Source organism: Ischnura elegans, chromosome 2, assembly GCF_921293095.1.
Source record: "Ischnura elegans chromosome 2, ioIscEleg1.1, whole genome shotgun sequence".
NCBI classification, from domain to species: Eukaryota; Metazoa; Arthropoda; class Insecta; order Odonata; family Coenagrionidae; genus Ischnura; species Ischnura elegans.
The window spans coordinates 65,798,494-65,821,333 of record NC_060247.1 but is presented as its reverse complement, the minus strand read 5'-3'; the positions used below and the strand labels follow the sequence as shown (position 1 = coordinate 65,821,333).

Genomic DNA, 22,840 nt, shown 5'->3' with positions numbered 1-22,840 from the left:
TTGAGATAAATAAATTGGAACACCAGCCATAAGGATAGAAAGACATTAGTTTTCCCTAAACCAATACCCCGTAAACTCCTACGAAGTTTCAGAACGGAAAACACCCGCAGCTGTCACTCACGCCAAATTCTGGCTTGTGTTTTCAATTTCCTTCGCACCCGTAAACTTTCGATTGATTTATCGACTCGAGATTAAATGTAAACTGTGGCAAATAATGAATTTGCTTTGGGATATTATTCTTCCATTGCTGGCATTCATAGATAGCTCTGGAAAATACGCTCGAAAAATATCACCTGCAAACAAACAAATGAAATAAAGGAAAGCCGCACGTTTTGCGAAAGACAACCATCGCGTTAGAACATGCATCATTGCAAGGCTATGTGAATACAATAGAGAGAGGAAGAAACATGGAAGCATGCCGTTTGTCATTTTTTACTGTGTGCGAGGTACCATTTTCTGATAAAGGTGAATACATTAGCAGTGAATGATCGTTTCGAATTGTTTCCCATTAGCGTGTGAGTATTTGAATTGGCTTTCACAAAATGGAATCCCATATTTCTACTTAGCTTAACAATAAATTGCTTTGATCGAGATAAATAGTATAAAAATTATGCATCGTAAAGAACACGCAGAAATGGGCGTATACTCTTAATAATATTTGTAGGAGCGTTAAGGAAAAATATTGTAACAAGAGTATACAGCACTTGAAACAAAAGAACGGGGATTACCCATTCTTGAAGTCTTCAAACTGAACAAAAGTAGAGGATTGGTAACATATATAATGAGCGTTACTTTTTCTTGGCTATATGCATGATTATCTTTCCGACATTTGAATTCAAAATCGGTTGAACATTGGAGATATCACTGAATTATGTACAACTTCATGAGTGCATAAGCAAACGCGGTAATGAAAAAATGAATGTTTCAAGTCGTTTTGTAGTAGGATAGTCGCTTGAAAGAATATAATTACAATTTCACAAAGCTAAATAAGTTTTATTTCGAATTAAGTTGCGGCAATGAAACTCTTTTGCAATGAGCTTCCGCAAAAATTCAACTTTATGCAGATAAAAGAGGAAAAAGGCCGCTATATTCCATTGGGGACATTCCGCCCGAATTCGACGTGGTGTTTGCCCCTTGGACCAATGATTTCGACCAAATTTGGCAAATTCTCTTAACTTGACGAGAAAAATGAATTTACAAAGTCATTTTGTAATGATTTCAACGGTTTACAAGATATGGTAATGTTGCTGCAATTTTACGTAAGCGTAGTCGCAGTAGATGTCACCAGACATCATTAGATGCCACAGGAAGTAATGAGGATATAAGAGCAAGGAATGCCTCATTTCAAATTTATTGAATTGTAAAATAATTATGATGGATTGAATCAAAATTGAAACTATTTAATAATTTTTATGACTAATCAAAATTTTTAAATTTTAATTTTTGAAAATAATTCTATACTTATTTTTGAATATGTAGACCGTCCTTAGATTTTTAAAATTTTTACATATTGCAGATAAAACCTTCCTTTGCTGTTTCAAAATATTTGGCCGAGGTGATGTCTCATTTTAGAGAGAAAATATGCTTTGAGTGAAAGCGATGCTCTGGTGTGGGGCAGCAGCGGCGAGTCACCTTGTCTCTATAACTAAGGAATAATAAAATACATAAAATACCTTTATTTGGAAGGCCTTAGATCGATTTAATGGCTCATTGAAGGACTTGCATAAGTGCGCTATTAAAAAAAACTTAAAAAAATCACTAAATTTTACGACGGTTTAAATTTTCAAATTGAATTTAAGTAATCTAGCTTTCCCTACTATTTTCCTCGTTTTATCCGGCAATTCCATTTTCCTCGCATACCGCTCGTATTGTTCTGAGATATGTACATATTTTCATTCATGACACCAAATAGCCACCGCTCACCCATACGCAAAAATGAATTAAGTAGTTATTAACCCTTGGTAAATAAGCAGCGGTAACTATGCAGGGCCGTCCATGCGTGATACCCAACTTTGTCTCCATAATCAAACGATTGCTTTTCTAGACTTTCTGCGCCCATCTACATCAATCACCCCCAAGCTGCTGCGTTTAGTATCTGTAAGCACTTCATTATTGCAATGCATGAATAACGTTCCCCTCGTGAGTGAGACCAAATTGTTTGGGGTTTTCTTCAGCAATTGCTTTCGTTATTGCTTATGGTGTGGTAAATTGGTTTTAGCGTCGAATTTTTCAAGTTTTTAATTGCTTTTGGGCCTTTGTGTAAAACAAAGCATGTTAGGTTAAAAATGTCAAGAATTAATTTTATTTGCTGAAACATACGGTACTCAAATTACGCTTGGCTTGTCCATTAATGTTTTGGGATTTACTGTTTCTTTCTCCAACATATTCATGCTTGAAATTAAAAAAAAATGTAGCTCTCTCGATGGAATGTATTTATATTTTTGTTGACCCATATGTCGTAAGGGTGTTAGGATCCAAGCCATTTGTACTAATAGACTAGATTTCCAAATGGAGTATTTCCTTTGAATGTTTACCAGTTTAACATCATTGGACGACTTCAAAAACTTCGAGATTAAAAATAAAATTTTAAGTGAATTACTTTTTGCTTATTCAAAGAATTTATGGTGTAATTAGCTCTTTGAAATTGCGAATTTACTCATAATGCAGTTGGTAATGACTAAATTGACCATTCAATTGTAAAATTATTCATCATTATCAGGTTTTCTATTCCTTTTCTAAGACTATTCCGATGTCAGTCCAATTTTTTGTCTGCAACTTCTTTGATGGTATTAGAACGCCTCAGGTTCTTAAAAATTTAAATGGTAATAATTATTTTGGAGGCTAACAATAACTAATGTGAAATAGTAACCATAATTTTGGAATAATTATTACCTCAAAGGCCTAGTCGTTTGACTTCCAGCAGTTTAATCTTGCTTACAAAGGTGTGCAAGTTGCTACTTTAGCCTCACTATATCCAAGCTTATTTAACGAATTATTCACAAGTCCCCGATGTGAGTGTACCGGGCTAATACTCAGTAACCCACGGAGGAGCAGACAGAAGCAGCAGAATAGCGAATTCAACTATGTGGGATGGGATGTATTTAAATGGAAATAAATGAAACTTCCTGAATAATCATGCCCTACTTGTAAAATAGAACTTTAATCTCCCTACCCTCCTCATAATTACTGCCTACATCATCCTGCTGATGAAATATATTATCCCCAAAGAATATCTGCTCACAACAAACGTACTTTTCCCCATTGTGGGTTGACACATTAATTTGTCTCTTAGTACTCTTTTCATCCACACTTTTAGGCGTACCTTTTGAAGTTAATGAATTAACCAATTGCTAATTTAAATCAAAAGAAATAAGCAAAAGGGTTGCCAAGGGTCAACAGATGTTGATTAGTTACAGGATAAGATGACTCAGTTTAAGATACAACAACGTCGTGAATCATTTGAGATTAATAAGATCATTATTTTTATTAATACTGTATCTATAGTTATTAATGGAGCAGAAGAAGCATTAATTCCAATAGTATCCAATCTTTTGCCTCAGGGCCAATATCTTGCTCACCTTTTCGAGCATTCCTCCAATTTAATGTACGACCAAGTTTTAGATAGTCATTATACTCCTGCTATAGCTGCATCTCTAAATATTTTTCCATAGTGCCAATTTTATTATGTCTAATTAGCGTTAACTTTTACATGATATAGTCCTAATTTTAACTTGAAAATATTTGAAAGTAAAAGATAAGGATTTCGTTAGCTCTGATTTACATGCTCTGAAAAAAAAAACTTCACGAGTTATTATAAAACTGGTCCGTAATGTTATGTCCTTAAAGTAAACATTCCCTAATCGATCGCGCTTATTTAATAAATTTCGATTAGAACTTCCTATCGTTTCTAAAGTATTCATTTAATGAATAACCGTAAACCTTAAGGTTTTAATTTCATGAAACTGTATGTTTTTGCACAGTATAAAACTTTAGATTTTCTCATACCTTTGAATTGAATTGATATATGAATGACTATCACTGATTTATCCAAAATTCTACTTGTTACTTCGACTTCCTAAGTGAGCAAATCTAACTCCGCCTTCCGTCAAGCCAATGCATTAAGTAATCGTTGTAATTTTGTTTACTTTAGCAATATACAGGATTTTTAATGAAACACAAAGGTAAAAGTAGCATATTATTCATCTTGCAGTTTTAGCTAACTCTTATTATTTATCAGCAACTAAATTTCATTGATTAGCCTAAGTCTTAGGAATATTAAAGGATTTAAATCTTTGTTTGATGAACGCCTATTTTTATGCATTGATAGCCGAGGTTTTTGTAAATTTCCCAGAATAGGGTAGTTTCCTTCATCAAAGAAAACAAAAGCCACGCGATGCCACTCCACATGACGTCACAGGGACCTAGGTTCTATACGAGTAGATAGGAGTTTTACATCGTCTGAGATTAATGAAGTACAGAGCATGTATGAGGCACAGAAAAAGTTAAACTCCTATCTACTCGTATAGAAACTAGGTCCCTGTGACGTTACGTGGAGTGGAATCGCATGGGCGCCAATCTGGCCTTTTTCAAATGAGGTTAAAATTGACCGTTGCCATTCGTCTAAACTGGGATTTCTAAAACCATATAATTTGTATATTATGAATACATTAATGGTGGGTAAGGAATCGCGATGAATTCAGTTCGTTTTCTTTGATAAAGGAAACTACCCTATTGCAACGAAATATCACTTGGCTTGTCCCAGATTCAAACCTGGATCTCTAATGTGAAATTTACCTTAAAGGGAGGTGGATTTGTGATGTAACAAGTATAAAACTTTACTGACAATCAGAATAATATGGCTTGAACATCGGCTAGGCCAAAATAATTTTCCATGGTGGTTTTATCTCTTAGAGCCAATACTAAATAACAGTCTTGTTACCAACGATGAAATATTTGACGAAAACCAAATTTTAGTATTATATAACAAATGTCTCTTAAAAGGAGTGATTTACTACACTTATGTTATTTCTATACGAAAAATACAGAAAAAGTGTGCCTTGGTTTACCCATAACTCAAGGGCCAGGCTACCTCGTTGAGACCAATGCTGCTGTACCATCAGGTTTGTCTTACCTTTAATATATCCAGCGCTGTTGACTCAATTAGGATTTATGCATTATTACTAAAATTATTAATGCAGTAGCTTAAGAGGGGTTTGTCCCATGGTGATGGGAGCAATTAAAAATACATATTTTTAATGATTTTATTTGATGTATACAGTCATATACATATTTGTCCTTTATATATAGATATATTTATTTATAATCTTTTATTATGTTTCTGTGTTGTCCGATATTTATTTTTTTGTATCAGTATGATATATATCTTTGGCATCTAGACTGAGCACGAATCCCTCATCCCAGAAGTCGCTCGAGATGGGACACAATTTTTTTCTCCGTACATAAACTTCCCACTCATGTTATATGTATCTCAGTTATCCCACGCCAAAAAACAGGCCAAAAAAATGACATAAAAAAGTATACAGTCACTCTCTCGAACGATGGAATCGAACAATACGCTCCGACACATTTCTGAACATTGAACACCTTGGACATCAGCTACACGGCGCGCGCGCTCTCTCACTCAAATAGACTACCACACACACGTAGAACACACGAAGTGCCCAGCAAAACACGCGACAACACTTACACACCTTCACGGAACATGAAGTAGGAAGGTATTTACATGAACATTGAATATAATGTATGAAATCATGGAGATAAGGATGGAGACCATTGTTCCAGTGCAATGTACAATAAATGTATATATTTTCGAAAGGCATTTTGCCGGAAAAGTCATCGTCCCTTAAAGGATACGAAATGCATGCATTGTAATGGAATAAGCATCGACGCTCGAATAACTGTGTTTGATGATAGGTACATAGGAGTACAGGATTTTTTGGGACCCAGTAACGCCATTATTTATGGGCGTTGTCAAATATTATGCACATCAAAGGTTATCCAACACATTCAGTATCGCGCTGTTCGAGTTATTTCCCAACATTTAGTTTATTTTATTGAAGAAAACGTAAAGATAGAATAAATGTCTCTAGTTCTTATGCTTGAGGAAGTCTTCTATAATTTTTTACCTAGTTGGACAATTGATTTTGGCTTCTAGTCCATCTGCCAAATATTTTATTTCAAATTTCTTTCCCATCGTAGTCTGTGAAACTGCTGCATGGTTATGGGAATTTCAACTTCTCCCGGCAAGCCTTAGGCCTGCAGCTGTTCGGAGTTCACGTCACAGGATTCCTTGGCTTCCCTTGCGGCGAATTGACTGCAATAGTGGGAACGCCTGGACTCTGCTTCTCTCACTCCCAACTGTAAGTAGAAAAAAATGGATATGTTATTCAACTGTAAACAAGAAGAAATAGAATTTACTCATTATTGGAGTTCTAGACAAAATTCCTTTCCCGGTAACGAGAAAGCATAATTTTCATGCGCTCATTACCCATTTTCTGGAAATAATAATTTATTTCCTCATTTGCAGAAAGTGTTTGATGAAAATTGATGGAGAATTTATTATTTTCACCATTTTTTTCCCTCGGAAACAGGAAAATATAACATCTCAGTCTTTAGGCTACTTTAAAGCCTAATTGACGTTTAATTAAAATAGGTATAATTGGTAATTTAACGAAACGAAGGGGATTCTTATTAAAGGGTAGTCAAAAATATTTCGGTCCTCGTAATTCGCTTTTGAAATTTCTTTCATCATTGAAAGAGGAAAGCTGAGTAAAATAAAATGAGATAATAACTCTTCCATGTTATCAAATGCTACGAAAATAATTCAAAAATATTTCTACTAGTTTCCTACATCTTTTGTTAAAAAAGGATTTCCTGGGGAAGACCATACAGCTGCGTTTAACGATATATATAGCTGTAGAGGAGCCTAGTTCATATGAGAATTATGGGTAAATATGGCAGAAGAATTTCATTTCATATTTTTCTTTCCTTTAACATATTTCATTCAATTAGAAAACTTGTAGTGGAAAATTTTCAAGATCATGAATACTAGCTCAAAAGAAACTCTAATTAGTAGAAAGTATTGGTAGAGAGGGAAAAATACTATTTCTAATCCATCTATCATTCTCTTCTTTTGTTGCTTCTTTATGAAAATTAAATCAAACTGCAATTTCGGTGTCACCTTTTAGGTGAAACATTTGTTCAAAAATTTAGCGCATTAATTTCAATAATTCTGCTGGGAGTTCTGCATTTTAACCAATTCATTATCTTTTCTTCGCTGAGTGACACCTTCAAAATCGTCCAACACATTAAAATTTAGAAGGATATGTCCATATATCAGTTTAAATATCGACTTTAATTAATGGAATATTGCAATATGAAAAGATACTACATCTTTATTGCTGTAGATCACCAATCTATGAATTACAGTTTAACAATCATCATATTTTAGTATCACAAATTGAAGTTGAGTGTGAAAAATTGAGTTCCATAGATGCAGATGGAATTCACCTCAAACTGAGACATGAAGTCCTTTTATTCAAGGCAGAGTCCAATACCTTTCCGTAGGACACCTCGCACGGCATGAATTCCTTTTGGTGGATGTGGATGTTGATGTACTCACTTTTTGCCAGAGGTTAAGATCTAAACGATAGACCCAGGGCAATCGCCTTACTCTCCATTCTTTTACATTCTCTGTGTAAAATTTAACATTTCGCGTGAAAGAAGAGGCGTTCAAGTTTTTTTTTTCAGTGTGTGCTCCCATAAATTTTAATACAATTACTCATCCACCACATTTCTGTTTTATCCCTTCAGATCTGCAAAATAATAATTTTCACCTTACAAGAAGGGCTCTTAAACGAGAATGATAATGAAGCATTTTTAATGGCAATTATATTATTCTTTGCAACATTACAGTTCTTTACAGGATGATAGGTGACAAAACAAGCATGCATGAAGGTGTTATTTGGGCGGTGGAATATACTGCGGGTTTAGTAATTCAAAATCTGAAAGTCTACTTCACTTGTTTATTAACTCCTGCCTATTGCAAATATACATGCTAGGCTAGATTACATCTGACTGCCAGATAGTCTAAGGTTACTCTCTGAACATGAACATCACTCGCATCAATTTTGATGTAGGTAGGAATTAGACTGCAGCGATTCGAAGTTTTTTTTACTCCTCCAATGCTCCATCTCTACACAACAAACAATGTAAGGTTAATGCATAATTTACCGCGAAAGGCGAAAACAATGCTCAACAACAGTATAATGCATTAAAACTCATATTCGTTGTATTTTTTAAATATTCACTCTAACAACAGAAAATTTAAGTCTGAAGAGGTCAGAGTAAAACGAATAATTCTTTGGAATTATAAAAAAGTCAAGCGATGCAACTTACTTCTAACGGGTCATGTAAGGTTGTTTGATAGAAAAATGTCATGATTTTATGATAGATATGGTATTATTGTCAACTGTGCAAGAATCTACTCTAATTCCTTTAATTCTGTGAAATGAGGGATAAGATAAAAATTGCAATTCATAAATTTGAAAAATCTAGATTGCCGTGACCTCATTGGAATTTATGCTGATTTTAGCTCAAAAAAAGTTTCCTTCTCGGATTACTTCGTTGAATTCATTTATTTCAAATTTTCTACCTCAAAATTTCCAATATATTCTCTCCTCCCCCACCATTTCCTCTGAACCCCCCTCCCCTAGTCACTCGTATCACTCCTCTCAGTTCTCGCCCACCTGTTGAGCTGGCCTCGAAAAATCTTCCCACGTCTCACTCCCAATTCACCAGCGTCTCTCTTTCTGTCCGAATAGTTTGGCCTTCCTTCACTTTCGCTAACCCGTACAATATTCAGTTATTTCACTCATTTCGAAATTCGTGCAAATAATCACCCAGTAACCAGACAGTAGTAAACCATAACACATTTACTCACAAGAGTGAATAAATACCAGAGTGCTCAAGATGTAGGTACGGAAATGTGAAGCTACGCATAAAGTTGTTTTATTCTTGAATTAGTGGAAGTTCGATAAATTCATTATAAAAAGGTTTACTTTTGTTAATTTTTGTCATTCAAATTACCATTTGAATTTTTTATCGTGAATATATGAAACTGCATCGAAAGCCCGACATAAGTATTATAATTTATTGTGAAAAAATTAAGCGAGTGAAATATTCATATTTATTTATTTCCACACCAACGACAACAGCTCTATATATACGGCCCTATTACATCGGGGTTATTAGATTGTTAACAATTTATCGCACACATAATACCATGCCCTAGATAGGGGTAGTTAACCAGTTATCCAAGACTAGAACCCGCGACCTCCTGTTGGGCAGGCAGGGACTTAACCCCGCAGCGTTCGAGGCCGGCAGCCTCACATTGATATGTTGATTTTATCAAAATTCCGATACTTATCCATGAGATTTACATTTAATGGAAATGAACTTTTCGATGGAAACAAGCAACATAGAAGAAAATTCCATCGCCGTTGCCTATTAGACCTTTCCAGTGACCCAGATGTGTGAATCTGGGGAGTCCGAGGAGGAAATGTTATGACGTCCTCCGATCACACATTTGTCAGCGGATTGTGAATGCTGGGATTCTCAAGGAGAAAAGTTGGTCGATGTCAGATTTATGATGGGATGAAGTTGTCGAAAGTCTGCATCATCTTTTGTCCCTGCTAGTTTTTATTCTGAGATTGGATCTTATCGGTGTCTCACTCGCTATTTACCTTCCATATGGATTATTTTACTCTGCAGATTGAAAGGACATGATCAGAGATTTACATTTGGTAATAAATCCTGTCATCATACCATCTAGATTGCTCGATTGTCATAAAAAAAGGAAATTCATTATCTTTACTTGAAATTGAGAGGGTTACCTCCTAATTGAAGAGAGTTGTTTCCTAATTGAAGATTAGTCATACTAAAGAACATTTTAAACTCAAATTCCATGTAATTGGGGTGTTTTATTATGGGTGGTAAGCTTATAGCCCGAAAAATTAAGTGGAATGACTAAGGGCTATCCCAGTCTTAGGGCTATGCAAGTGTTGTCTACTATAAGCAAAAATGTCACGACAAATAAAGGACGTATGAATATATCACGCCTAATTTCATGATGCCATATTTTCCGATGTATCCAGATTGTTGCAAGCTGAGTGAACGGACATAACTGCGCAAGACTGACAGGGTTAGGACATAGTTTTATATGCTAAAATAAAATGCTGTGGCGAAGCTCTTTTTCGGACATCAAATTTCGTTTCGATTCTACTACGGTGATATCATTCATCGTGAGTATGCGAGAGGAGGAGATGGGATGATCGGTATGAAAAGATTGATGGGCCATTCTGAGTTGGGTTTCAAATGACAAATCGTGGCCCGACGCTTTTCGCCCCCTGCTCTTTCTGCCAATATCAAGGTCTTGGCTCATTCACGTGTTGGCTCGAAGGATCGATCAAAGTCTGACCCAAATAGGATTCTATGTGTAGCTGAGGTCTGGGACGTGCAATTCTGCGCTCGGCGTTTGGAATTTGCATCGCAAGGATATGCCGTCTTTTCAAGGGGGAAATCATTGTCATATCGAATTTTGATTATGAATTAATTTCCTTCCATAGTGTCCAAACATTGACGCTGATTTCATTTATGGTAGCTTTCCAGTAAATTTATTTGCCCATATCGATAGATATTTGTTGTTTCAATTATGCATAAATGATTGTGAAAGTTTTACTAACAATACATTTTGTAAATATATTGAAGTTGTTCCAAAAATATACTTAGTATATCAATTTGATATATCATCCGGTATCATACGAATAATTACCTTCGTTATTAATGGTACACAATTGATTTAGTAGTTTTAAAAAATGCCAACAATATTTTATATAAAAATTTATTCCACGGAAAAAAAATATTACCTCTTATAGCATGCAGTACTTTTCGCAAGGATAAAAATGCTCTGAAGGATTTTTCACTTGCATTGCAATGCCAGTTTCACCTCGTATCACAATGATGGATAGTATATCAATTGTATATGGATGAATTATTGTGAATAATTTTGTGATACGACCGGGTAATTTTGTGTGATTTGGTTTGATGATTTGAAACAAGTAGCTACATAATTTAGAATAATGTAGTTAAATTAATATCTAATCGGTCTTTTCTGTAATAAAAAACTTAAAAAAATAAGATTTTCTATGTCAAGGTGTAATAACTCTGTTGCCCTGCATTTATTAGTGAACGGTTTTTCGTTCCTGTTTTATATTTGGATACGCAATAGCATTTTTGTCGCTTATAAACTCATATTTCATCTTCATAAGACTCCTCTTTAGGTATTCACAGCCAGGACAATTAAATTATGTTACATTTTACGTTTTATTTCATATTGTGCTTTCCTGTTTGATCTTGAGATAATTTGCTTTGTTGCAGTAGTTAGCCAAGATGAAAGGCAAATTCTGGTATTAATCATTCATTTATTTTAACGGTAAATGAGATACGATAGTGGTTGGCGTAACATGGTGAAACTCCTTCATGATGCACAAAGGTTAAGAAAAGACTTAGCTGTTTCACAAAATAAAATATATTTGCGACCGGTTTCGATACAGCGTATCATCATCTGGCCAGGCCAGATGATGATACGCTGTATCGAAACCGGTCGCAAATATATTTTATTTTGTGAAACAGCTAAGTCTTTTCTTAACCTTTGTGCATGGTAAATGAGATGTTTATTTGGAAGATACTGCTTATACACGTATTCCTGGTGTCAAATTTATATCTGCGTTTTGTATTCTATCGCATTAATAATTGGATGATGTGATCCTGGTAACATTACTGTTTGACTTCTATATCAATTTCATGTTTTTATCACATGTTTGGGATTTGCGATTACTTCCCTCCTTCTCTGCGCTGTGCAACTAAAATTATTTTTCTTAAATTATTACTAACGATTGCCAATAATAATGTAGGGATCGTTTTCAAGTTCAAAATGCCTGCTCTATGAATCAGCAGTTAGTGGTAAATATAAGTTTTTGAAATGTTTGTGCATCGAAGGAATTTTGCGGCTGCAATTATATCTTCCATTTTACTAGTATAGAGCCGTTCAGCGGAGCATTGCAACTCAGCATTCGATTGAATTTCCATGATGTAGTCTGCGGAGGAAAGATCTATTTTATAGCTCTGCAACAATAAAAGAATGCATGCATTTTTAGGTCAACGTTAGAAACGGCTCTACGGAAGATGAAAAAAGACGCCTTGAATTCAATCTGCTGGAAGCATACTCTCGCCAGCATCTTTGCATACTTCTAACGTAACGATTTTATTGCAAACTCCTTTGCAACAATCTTCCTTCTTATCCTACGCCGTTGAGTCGTCTTTACGTTCTTTTATATCTCCATGTCATTACCTCAAATCACATTCCCTCTCCGATATTTGCTTAATATTGCCCATTTTGCCCACACAAGCGCATTCGTCCCGTAAGAAGAGTTGGAAGACATCGTGAAATAGTCTCTAATGATAAAATGAATGAGTGTTTCCTTAGGTCTATTTCAGATTTCCTCCTGCAGAGAGTTTTAAATGGTAGCATTGGAATTGATGTCACAGCATTATGTGTTATACCTTGGTTATACGTTGGTAATTGGGCCCTCAGACATTTTACTGAGTAAAATGTCTTCCTTTATGGATAAAATGTATAATCACGCGGTAAACTTCTCCAAATGGCCCAGTTAGTCCTTTACTTCATTGAAAGAGGTGTGACTATCTATTCCAGTCCAAATGAACGTAACTATGGCTGGATAAGTGGACGTAGTAGTTGTATTTGTGTTATAATCTATTATGATTGTTTCCCACATTTATCATTTTTATGCCATTAATGTGGACTTGTAAGCAGCTTACCCTTACACAGCCAACCGCTGATACACGAGGTGAAATTTAGTGTTAGATTAGCCATTTTGCGAGGATAAATGCAAAAATTATATTTTAGTAACGAGAATATTGGATTCCGCACAAACTTATGTAGTGCTAAAAAATTGTATTGCTGTATTTGATACTATATTTTCTATTATAATTAAATAATGCCTGTTTATACTTACTAATACTTTTTGCTCATTAGTAACTATATTAGTATATAATTAGTTTCCAAAGGCTTAGGTCTTATACTAAGAGATCAATGGTAGTTTCTACCTTTAGTTCGCAGTTTGAAATGTTTCCTTTGTAATTTCGGTTCATCCAGTTAGGTTTTTGATTATTTTTAATTATAAAAATTATAAAAAAGGAGTTAAAAAATTGTTACGTTCTCTGACCGAAAGAACTGTAGATGCAACATATTATAACCATATCCTTGCTTTTTATCAGTATAATTGATCATGCATCCAAATTCCTGATCTCGTCATTGCATTTTAAAATAGAATTACAACCAATACTTATTTATAAGTCCCGATTGCTGGGATTAATACATCAATAATGGCAGTTACGATTTCGTGTCGAGCTTGAAGTTGTGAAAATAAAACGAGAAGTTAAAATAAACCTTGCAGGAGCACTGATTCGATTTCATTGCGGACATAAAAGCTACAAAAGCGGACATAAAGAGACTTGCTACCAATGTACGGGAGCGACGGACAGGAATGATGAAAATGTTGTTAAATATTGACAATTGATCCATGGAATTAAATGGTATTCCACCCCATGTTCTTTTGCTTTCAATCGATGTAAACAAATTGCTGGAAATTAATAAAGTAACCGAGGAAAAGTTAGTGGATCTTCTCAATTTTCGTCGACGCTTGAGATCTAGCTATAATGAGACCTATGGTATTACTACTAAGCCCGACAGGAAAGGAGCGTAATATCTAATCTTGATTTACGACATGATACCCAAAGCCCTCAAAGCATGCCAGATGATTTTCATCCCAAGTGATGGATCATGTGTTCGTTAAGAAAGAAAAGCAAAGGTTCTGGACCGAATGCCGCAAAAATGCTTCTTAAATGTAAAAAATGAAATAAATTCTTGTATAATACTTTTTCACGTATACAATTAACTCTAATTGGTGACTAAATGAAAGCATTAATTAAATAAGTGATTAATTTTTCTAAATCAAAATAACAAATGTTCATAAATATTATCTCATACACGCTATGGTAGTGCATTTTCCTAATGTTTAATAAATATGTATCTCTCATTCCCCTTGCCGAAATATTTTCCTCGAAATGTCAATTTTTTAATATGTGTAGAGCGTATTTATATTTGAATTAGTCACAAGCAGTCAAGAGTCCACAGGGAAACGGAACACCTTTGTCAACTCAGTTTTCGGATGGCAACTGACAAATAATTCCATAAATAGTTTGGATTTCTAGCCTATCGATAAATCTGTCCGTTCCAAACGCAAATTGAAAAATCACAAATGCCTGTCATCAGTCGTGGTCGACGCGCGTTATCGGAATTATCGCTCTCTGATCCAATACCAACGGAAAGTTCGACGTAATAAATGCAAAGCTCCGCATCAGCGTCGGGAATATAGAAAGGAGCGCCTAATCCTCTCATGTGGCAGTTTCGATACAGTGTTAAAAATACAGAGCACGAGAGAGAAAGAAAAAGAGTGTGGAGGTAAAGGGTGATAATTTCCGGGACACTGGCGTTATATTTATGTGAGGCTATCAGCATCAGATATTCCCACGCATGGGGCGAGATTACTGGGCTCAGAACGGTGAGATTATTTTCTTATATTCAGCCTGTAACTAGCATTTCTCCTCAGAGATATTTGCTGTAGTTTTTTCATCATTCTCCACCCAAAAAGAGTAATAAATTATGACAAAAATGTTACGATACACTAAATTTGGAAGATTAATAACCTGAGTTTAGATATGATAACATGACAAGGTTCAAAATATCAAATATTTTTAAATTATCGGTCTTATGCAGTGCAGTTTTAACAGAGTGTCAATGAGGCAGAGGTTTGAAGGTTCAAGTTCTTGATATGGGATATTTTTTTGGCCACTTTAAAATTTAAACACTACTTTATGTGGTTATCTCTCTTAAAAACAAGAGGTGACAGGTAGTTATTTTTTGGATTGTATTTGTTGAAAGCGAATCCATGTTAGTGAGACGTGGCGCCAGAAACCTCGTATTAAGTTTCAATTTCTCTTTTTAAACCACGAAAACTAATCTGCATTTTTGATTTGTTGGTCAGAAAATTGGGATATTTTGTTTTGAATATGCGAATAAAATATTTGGGAATACAAACTTTTCGGACACTGATATTGGTCAGGTAACGTTTAAGCTAATTTCAAGCTCCCGCAGAGACAAATAATGTATTTATTCATTTTAATTTATAATCAATTGAAGTAGAGTATGGACAACATAAACTATTCGGGAAGTAGTCTATTTTCATGTGTTACGTTACAAGTATATTCAAATAATATTCATAGAAAATCATTAAGGGAGGCAAAAGCAATTCCTTTTGTGTTCTAAATGCTAAAATATCATCATTGATTTTGAAAATGGGCATGACTCTGATGAGGAGTTGCAACTAGTAAATATGACAAAGTTGTGGCAGTACATGATTTAATTTTTGGCTGGATAGTCCGCAGACTTTTATGCATTAGGAGCCATTTATTTATTTAGGAGCCACTTGTGTTTATTCCTGTTCTTTTACCGCTAAAAGTTAGTCACAGCGAAGTAATTGTTACAGCTATAAAGATGATACAAGAATCAAAGCAATAGTAATTAAATTATTCGTTTTCCTAAAGTAGCGGCCGTAAACTATAACAGTAGTTAACGCCCAGCTAAAGTACTTGGGTAGTTATGAGTACTGTTAGTCGCATCATTCACTCGTAAAATTGCAATCAGTGATGCAATCGAACAGTTGGTTCGGGTAGGTAAGTGTAGAACTCACTTCCGAATTCAATTGTTTCGTATTTCACACAATTTGTGGTAAGGGGGGCCAGTTCCTTTCAGTGAGCCATCTCGCACTTTGATGATTTCATCTGGTCGTGTCCCCGAGACCCTTTCAGGAGCACCCCAGCGTTCTACACCCTTAAGAGTCAAGGTTAAATTCTTAAATTAAATTCCTTCCAGTGTCAGTGGCTTGTTAAATTCAAATATGAGGTGAGTCAGCGTGGCCCAGCTCCATACTCCGCATAACTCTGTCCTCCACCGTGAATGTAGAGCATCGGTTTCGGTCATTTCGATCGGTTCCCATCAGAATGCTCCACCCTCTCTTATTTTGGCATGCATGCCGTCTCTCTTCTATATCTCCCATTATCGGATACGCCGAGCCGCGTGGGAGAGCTCAGGAGGGAGGGAGGTTTGAGGGAGAAGATCTCTCCTGGTGCACATGCCTGAGTTGCGCGGCTCGAAGCGTGGGCCGCCATCAGACGGGGGAGGAGTGGAAATGGTTTTATCCAATCGCTCCATTTTGCCAGAGTTTCCCTAATAGAAGGCGGTCAGGGCGATTGCTAAAGGGAAAACATATAGGATGCGGTAGTCTCTCGGATTATTAGCTAGTATTCAACCACGACACATGATCACGTACTGCGCTGGAGATGGAATTTTATAATTATATTTGTGCCAACTTGCTATGGAGGCATGCTACCTTAGAGGAACAGCTCGAAAAGTTAGCGCAGCTAATAATCTACCATTTCTGCATGCAATGCTAAAAAATGTGAATCTGTTGGTAAAACATACGGACATGATATTAAATTTACAACCGCATTCTTCAGTTTTTTTGCGATAACGCGGTGGAAAGATTACTTAACTTCGTCTGCATTTTCTTTAATGCCACATTTAATTAATGGATACATTTTAGTTTGCTGTTTAAATTCGATGATAAAAGACCAAAGTATGCAGCCACTACGTGAAATCATAACTTTTAGATTCGATACTGCATGAAAATACGGTGACAATTGCAGGACAAATGTTCGTTTATACCCCTTTTTTTCGTGAAAAATCTCAACCGCATAGTGAGTATTGCATCCCATTACAACACTCATTTTTCTTTACCATATGATTTCCTGAAAAATTGAATAGCTCCATACCCAAGGCTAAAATATGACATAGAAATCACGGTATTCGGCATCATTTCCGTGCTTGAACGGCATCTGTAAACTTTATTTAGCCCTTCTCAGGGAATGTGAAACCTATGGACGGAAAAAATTTCTTCTAAATGATCGGGTGCATCTCTTGCCTCACAAGATCCAATATTGCCCCCACGAAATGCACTCTCGTTACATGAAACAACCACCGTCACAGAACATAAGCCAAAACCAATAAATGAGTCATGGAAAATAGAATACCTTCTTGGTGTTGCTGATTGACATGTAACGCACAAGTCAACGACCTAGTATCTTTCACCGGCCCTCAAGGAAATTTATAAGAAAAAAAAACGATAACTATTCATCAAATTGTTCCGTGCGCGAAAATCTCTTAGCTTTACGCATCATATTTTATCGAAATGGAACAATTGTGGAATGAGAAACTTTCTCCAGGAGTGGTCGGGTTGCTCAAAGGATCGAAGGATATTACCGGGAAATGTATTCTCGCCACATGAACTCACCCCCCTCAATGCATATAAACTCGTCGCTTCGACGCGAATGGAGTTCCAAGAATTCAAAGAGTATGAATTCATTACCGCACTACGGGTGTAACGACGCGGTGCTAAGTCGACGATGCCATAAAAGTGCGGTGTGAGACGTTAGCGCGGCGGCGTATAAATGCACGGAGCGCACACCTACCGCAACGAAATGTTCCGGCATGCTAAGCCCAGCCAATGCATGCACGGAACGGTGGTAGATTTTGCGTGTGGTCCGCTCTGTTGTCTGCGGCTTTTGAGCTCTTGCCTCTTGCAAGACGATGAGTGGGATTTTTTTTTCTCTTAGATGCAAGAGAGGGCGTGGATGGGGTTCTTCTGAGAATGGGCTCACTCCTCTCTATGCAGATATGACTTCAGATCGGAAGCGAAGGGAATCAAAAGAGAGGAATAGCTGTTAAAGAAATAAAGTTTTAATAAATTAAAATTTATCGGATTTTCGCGCGGGTAAGAAAGTCTAAGGCAGCTGACGTGTTGGGTTCCGTCTCGTCACCCATTCTCAAGACTTTGGTTTCTTGAGAAAATTCAGTTTTAAAATTGATTTAGAATTGATAGAACAAAAACTTCCAAATGAAATAAGCTGAAGAGAAAAAGAAAGAGGAAAAAAGAAGGAGGAGAATAAACGAAACGGAAAAAGCTGTTATAATTTATCCCTAATCAAGTTAAAGTAGGATCAATGGAGTAGTCTTGAGTATGGATGACGAGACGGAACCCGAAACGTCGCGTCGGCTGCCCAGACGGAAACCCAAGAAAATTTTGTTCATTCTATTCGCCGGGAAAATGCTAAATCATACATGGCTGGTTAATACTTTATATCCGGAGGTTAAATTCCGCCTCACACTAAACGCAGGAGAGTTGCTGCAGTAAAATTGTTATGGAATAATATATATGTATATTAAACATCATATTATGATAAAAGATAACAATTACCTTTTCCCGCAGTTAATTTTATAAAAATGACGTCATCTATGATCGATTTATTGGCCCGAGGCGCTTCGTACGCATTAAAATAATTGTCGAGAAGTGCAATTGCTTTTTCTTTTTTATAATAAATAAAAAGCTAATTAAGTTATGGAATAAAAATTAAATATTTTATCGGTAGTAATACCTGGGGCACCATTGAACGCCATTTTTGGCAGCTACTTGATAAACAAGAGGTGAGTCTATTTGGGCTAGCTTTGTCACAAAAAAATTTTGAAATGCCTTCAATTCTTTGTAGTTTTATGAATATGAAGTGCTTGATTGTAAACTACGGAAAATTGGGACGACCGCAGCGGAATTACTTAGTGAAATAAAGCTACCATGTGGGAATTCTTCTCCTTCACATAAAAAAATGAAATGCTTTAGTATCAATTTAGGCAAAATTTTCCAATGTGAAAATATTTTTTGAAAATTCCGTATATAAGAACTTTTCGAGTGGTACAGAGCGAGGTAATATAAAATGAGTTAAATATGGAGGCTTGATATTGTCATCTGCCAAGCGTAAACAAGTGAATTCAACATCCCCTTGCAAAAAATTACTAGAATATCCATTAATATCCTTTGTTCTGGGTGGGCCAATGTGTCATATGGAAACATACATTAATGCATCCAATTTTGCGCCTCAAATCAAATAGCAGTTCATGTTTGACATCATGCATCAGTGGAATGGAACACCACGTCAATAAAAAATATCATACGGATTATTTGACAGGTTTTAATGAGTTATGTCGAAAAAACTTTTTTTGCGTGGAAAAACCGCAGAAAAGCACATGATATAGATGTGTAGTCAAAATCATGTTCATTAATGCTCAAGACAGTTAATAAATTTCACAACATAAATATAGCATGCAGTGATGCGTTCTTTTTATAATGTAAGTGAGGCATGTTCAAAGTGTGTTTTATCTTATCAATTTTTTCAATTGCAATTCAACCTTTTCACTGCGAACTGGTCAGTAATACAGACTAAAAATGCCACCATTTTTTCCTTTAGCGAAGCGATAAAGTGTAGTAATTCATATCCTAACTTTATATGCTATGTTCAACGTGGGATTATGACATTAATACCTCTAGAATAATGATATATGCCCAGATTCCAGGCATGCTCTAAATTAAAGGAATAGCTAATTGCAAAGCAATGAATCATTTCCGTGTTTTCTTTGTGTTTTTTACCAGTCTCTCCCAGAAAGAAGTTCCTTTCTTTTAATCAAATTATTCAGCTTAGCCATCTTGAGTTATTGGCATCAATTCAGGCTGTTAATCGTATTAAGAGAAAATGCTCTATCACGATTAACGTTCAATTTCACATTAAATAAGGAATTACATTACGATAAGAGTGCATTGAATGCTACTGCCATATTTGTTTTCCTAAACTTATCTATTTCTTATCCATAGTTATGATATTGAATATGGCACAATAAAAAAACTGTTTTAGTAATGTATGATCTTAGGTTTTCCCGGCGTATCAGTTACAGAAAAGTTTCTCGGGTTTTCCACCGGTTGATGTCGTCCATGTCTCCCGACGTTTCGATCCGCGACTTGCTGATCATCCTCAGGGGATCTTCCGAATGATCACCGGTTGATGTCGTCCATGTCTCCCGACGTTTCGATCCGCGACTTGCTGATCATCCTCAGGGGATCTTTCGAATGATCTTCGGAAGATTCCCTGAGGATGATCAGCAAGATCCGAATTCGATTCCGAATGATCTTCGGAAGATCCCTTGAGGATGATCAGCAAGTCGCGGATCGAAACGTCGGGAGACATGGACGACATCAACCGGTGGAAACCCCGAGAAACTTTTGTTTTAGTAATGTTTGAGCATTTGATTTTTAAGTTAACTTCAGAAAGCAGCAAGTCTTTTTGCATACTTTGACCACTCCAGTACTAAATCCATTCGTGAACTCACCATTTATCATTATTCAGTGATCGTTTTTAAATTTCATGGAACAATTGGGGGAGGAAGGGACAGCAGTTTCGCGGTATAAATTTCATTTTACTTCACTTAAAGTGGCTAAATGTACAATTTTTATCTCCGAAAATTATACGATATCCATTTGTAGCCTTTATCATTGAGTGAAGGGGAAAATGGTCGTATTGTTTACTTCTGTATTACTCACCAATTTATTGTGGCAAGGTATTTTTCGATCGAAATTTATCGATGATACTATATGAATACGAGGCTTAAATATAAAAGAGGTGCGAAGAAAGCTGATAAATCCCATTCATGAATAAATTAGGGATTCTTGCGAGAGTGAACTACCTCAGTAGTGCACATCTTGACTATTCACTTTAAGCAAAAACACTGATGGCTTGTGTGGCCTATCTTTATTCTCTTAAACTTAGTGTAGGATAGCCTTAGAGAAGTATAGATACACCTTCCTCTGTGTCGCCTATCTCTGTCAGTTTGCATTGTCATCCTATCTTCGGCCCCTTTCTTTGTGCCATGACCCATGGCAGCCGCATGGAGTAATCCATTTTACCTCCCTGCTGCCGAAGAAGCATACGCCTCTCGAATAATAAGGCAATCCTTCAGTGACCCGTTCCCTCTACCACGAGGACCGCATGAAATGTGGACCGACGTGAATAGACAACTACCCCTGCATATGGTCTCCGGCCCGTAGGATCCTGGTTATTATTAGCCTAGAGGTTCCGTTAACGATTTAGAGATTTCTGTAATCGCTTCGAATAACCGACGGGTATGGATGGCTTTTTCGAAGAGATGAGGAGAGACATGAGACTGTGAATCTTCAGTATTTGCTCCACGGTGAATATATTATTGAAAATATAATTTATAAATTACAGAGTCATCAAAAATAACATCTTAGTAACATCAAAAATGTATAAATTTTCAGCTTTGTTCGGGAAAACTTTAAAGTACCTGCTCTCTTATGCTGTAATGTTTAAAGACGAAATATGTAGCGGCCACAATAATTATAACTGAGTAGAGAATTTTCACATTTATAAAATGAAAAGTCTTGAAATTTAATTTCTCAGAGAAGCAGCTCTGGGTAAGAAAGGTATGGTAACATTTATATAGAACTTGCTCGTATTATTTATATTATCTGCATCTTTGATGTAATCCCTAGCATAAAGATTTCTTGTTAAAGCTTTGCTCGCAACTTTTACAATGAGCATTACACCTAATTAATATAGTATAACGTACTGGACGAAAGATAAAAGATGTGCCAATCAATGATTAAAATTTTCTCTTCAGGAAGACTTCCTATGTGATCGTGCGCATATCAATATTTTCCCCCTTTTTTCCTGTGACTGAATCAATAAAATCGCAAGGAGCTCATCGCAATTACCTGGGGATGATTGATTTCCTGCGGTCCGAAAAAAACTCTACCAATGGTTTTCAATTTAATGAAAAGTAAATATTTGGGAAACGATTTCAAAGGAAACCGAAAACTAAAAGTTCGACCGCAACGTCCATCTTTGGGTTTCGGTATCGATTTACATTATCACCTATGGTAGAGCAGATATGGATGGTTATGAATTATTATGCAGCCAGCATTTTCTCTACTTGATCTTTTTATTTCCTTATTAGATGGGTATTTCTACTAAATAAAAACATCATGGATGAATCTTGAAAAGTAGTCAATACATAGCGTAGAGAAAGGGATTTTTGCCTTCGAAAATAACCTGCGAATACTTCGTAGTGTTGCTCAGGACGCAGCTGTTTTTTTTATATAAAAGCTTGTCATCAAAATCTTTAAATCTTTTTTTTCATCCAAATTAAAAAAAAATAACTTTTTTATCATATTAATTGAAAATAAAATCAATACATTACTTCCTTGATGCTGATTCCGTGCTTCATTTAATGTTAACTAAATAAAATAAAAATCTGTCGAAATTCCAAAACAACATCCTAAAGCTTTTGCAACATTTTAGGTATCAATGACTTAAAATTAAATGAATTTTTGTATTATCCCAACAGTGGAAGAATTAAAATTTAGACACACAAACTCTAATATTTATTTTTCTCTGACCATGCCCAAAACTTGGATGACCACTAATATGTACACTTATGGATAAAATCACTTATGTATAGAAGACAATAAAATGAAGTTTGAGTCATATAACACGAGTATCAAGATGAAAGGCAAGTTGACAGGAAGAATCAATCTTAATGTTCTTGGTTATTCTCATTTATTTTTTTGGTCAAATGAGTTACGTTAATTAACTATAGCAGGGAACAAATCCGACTATATAGTTTATTTCCCAAATATTAACTTATAATATCATCTATAAGTTT

General features: G+C 35.8%; 1 protein-coding gene across 2 annotated transcripts in view; it reads right to left on the bottom strand.

Moving 5' to 3' along the window:
* Positions 1–6,154: 6,154 nt before the first annotated feature.
* The window catches only part of LOC124153888 (prolactin-releasing peptide receptor), a 288,340-nt gene continuing 271,654 nt past the window's right edge, over positions 6,155–22,840 (bottom strand). For both annotated transcript variants that reach the window (XR_006863784.1, XM_046527269.1), the window contains one exon: positions 6,155–6,378. The gene's annotated coding sequence lies outside the window, so the exon portion shown is untranslated. The remainder of the gene's footprint in view (positions 6,379–22,840) is intronic.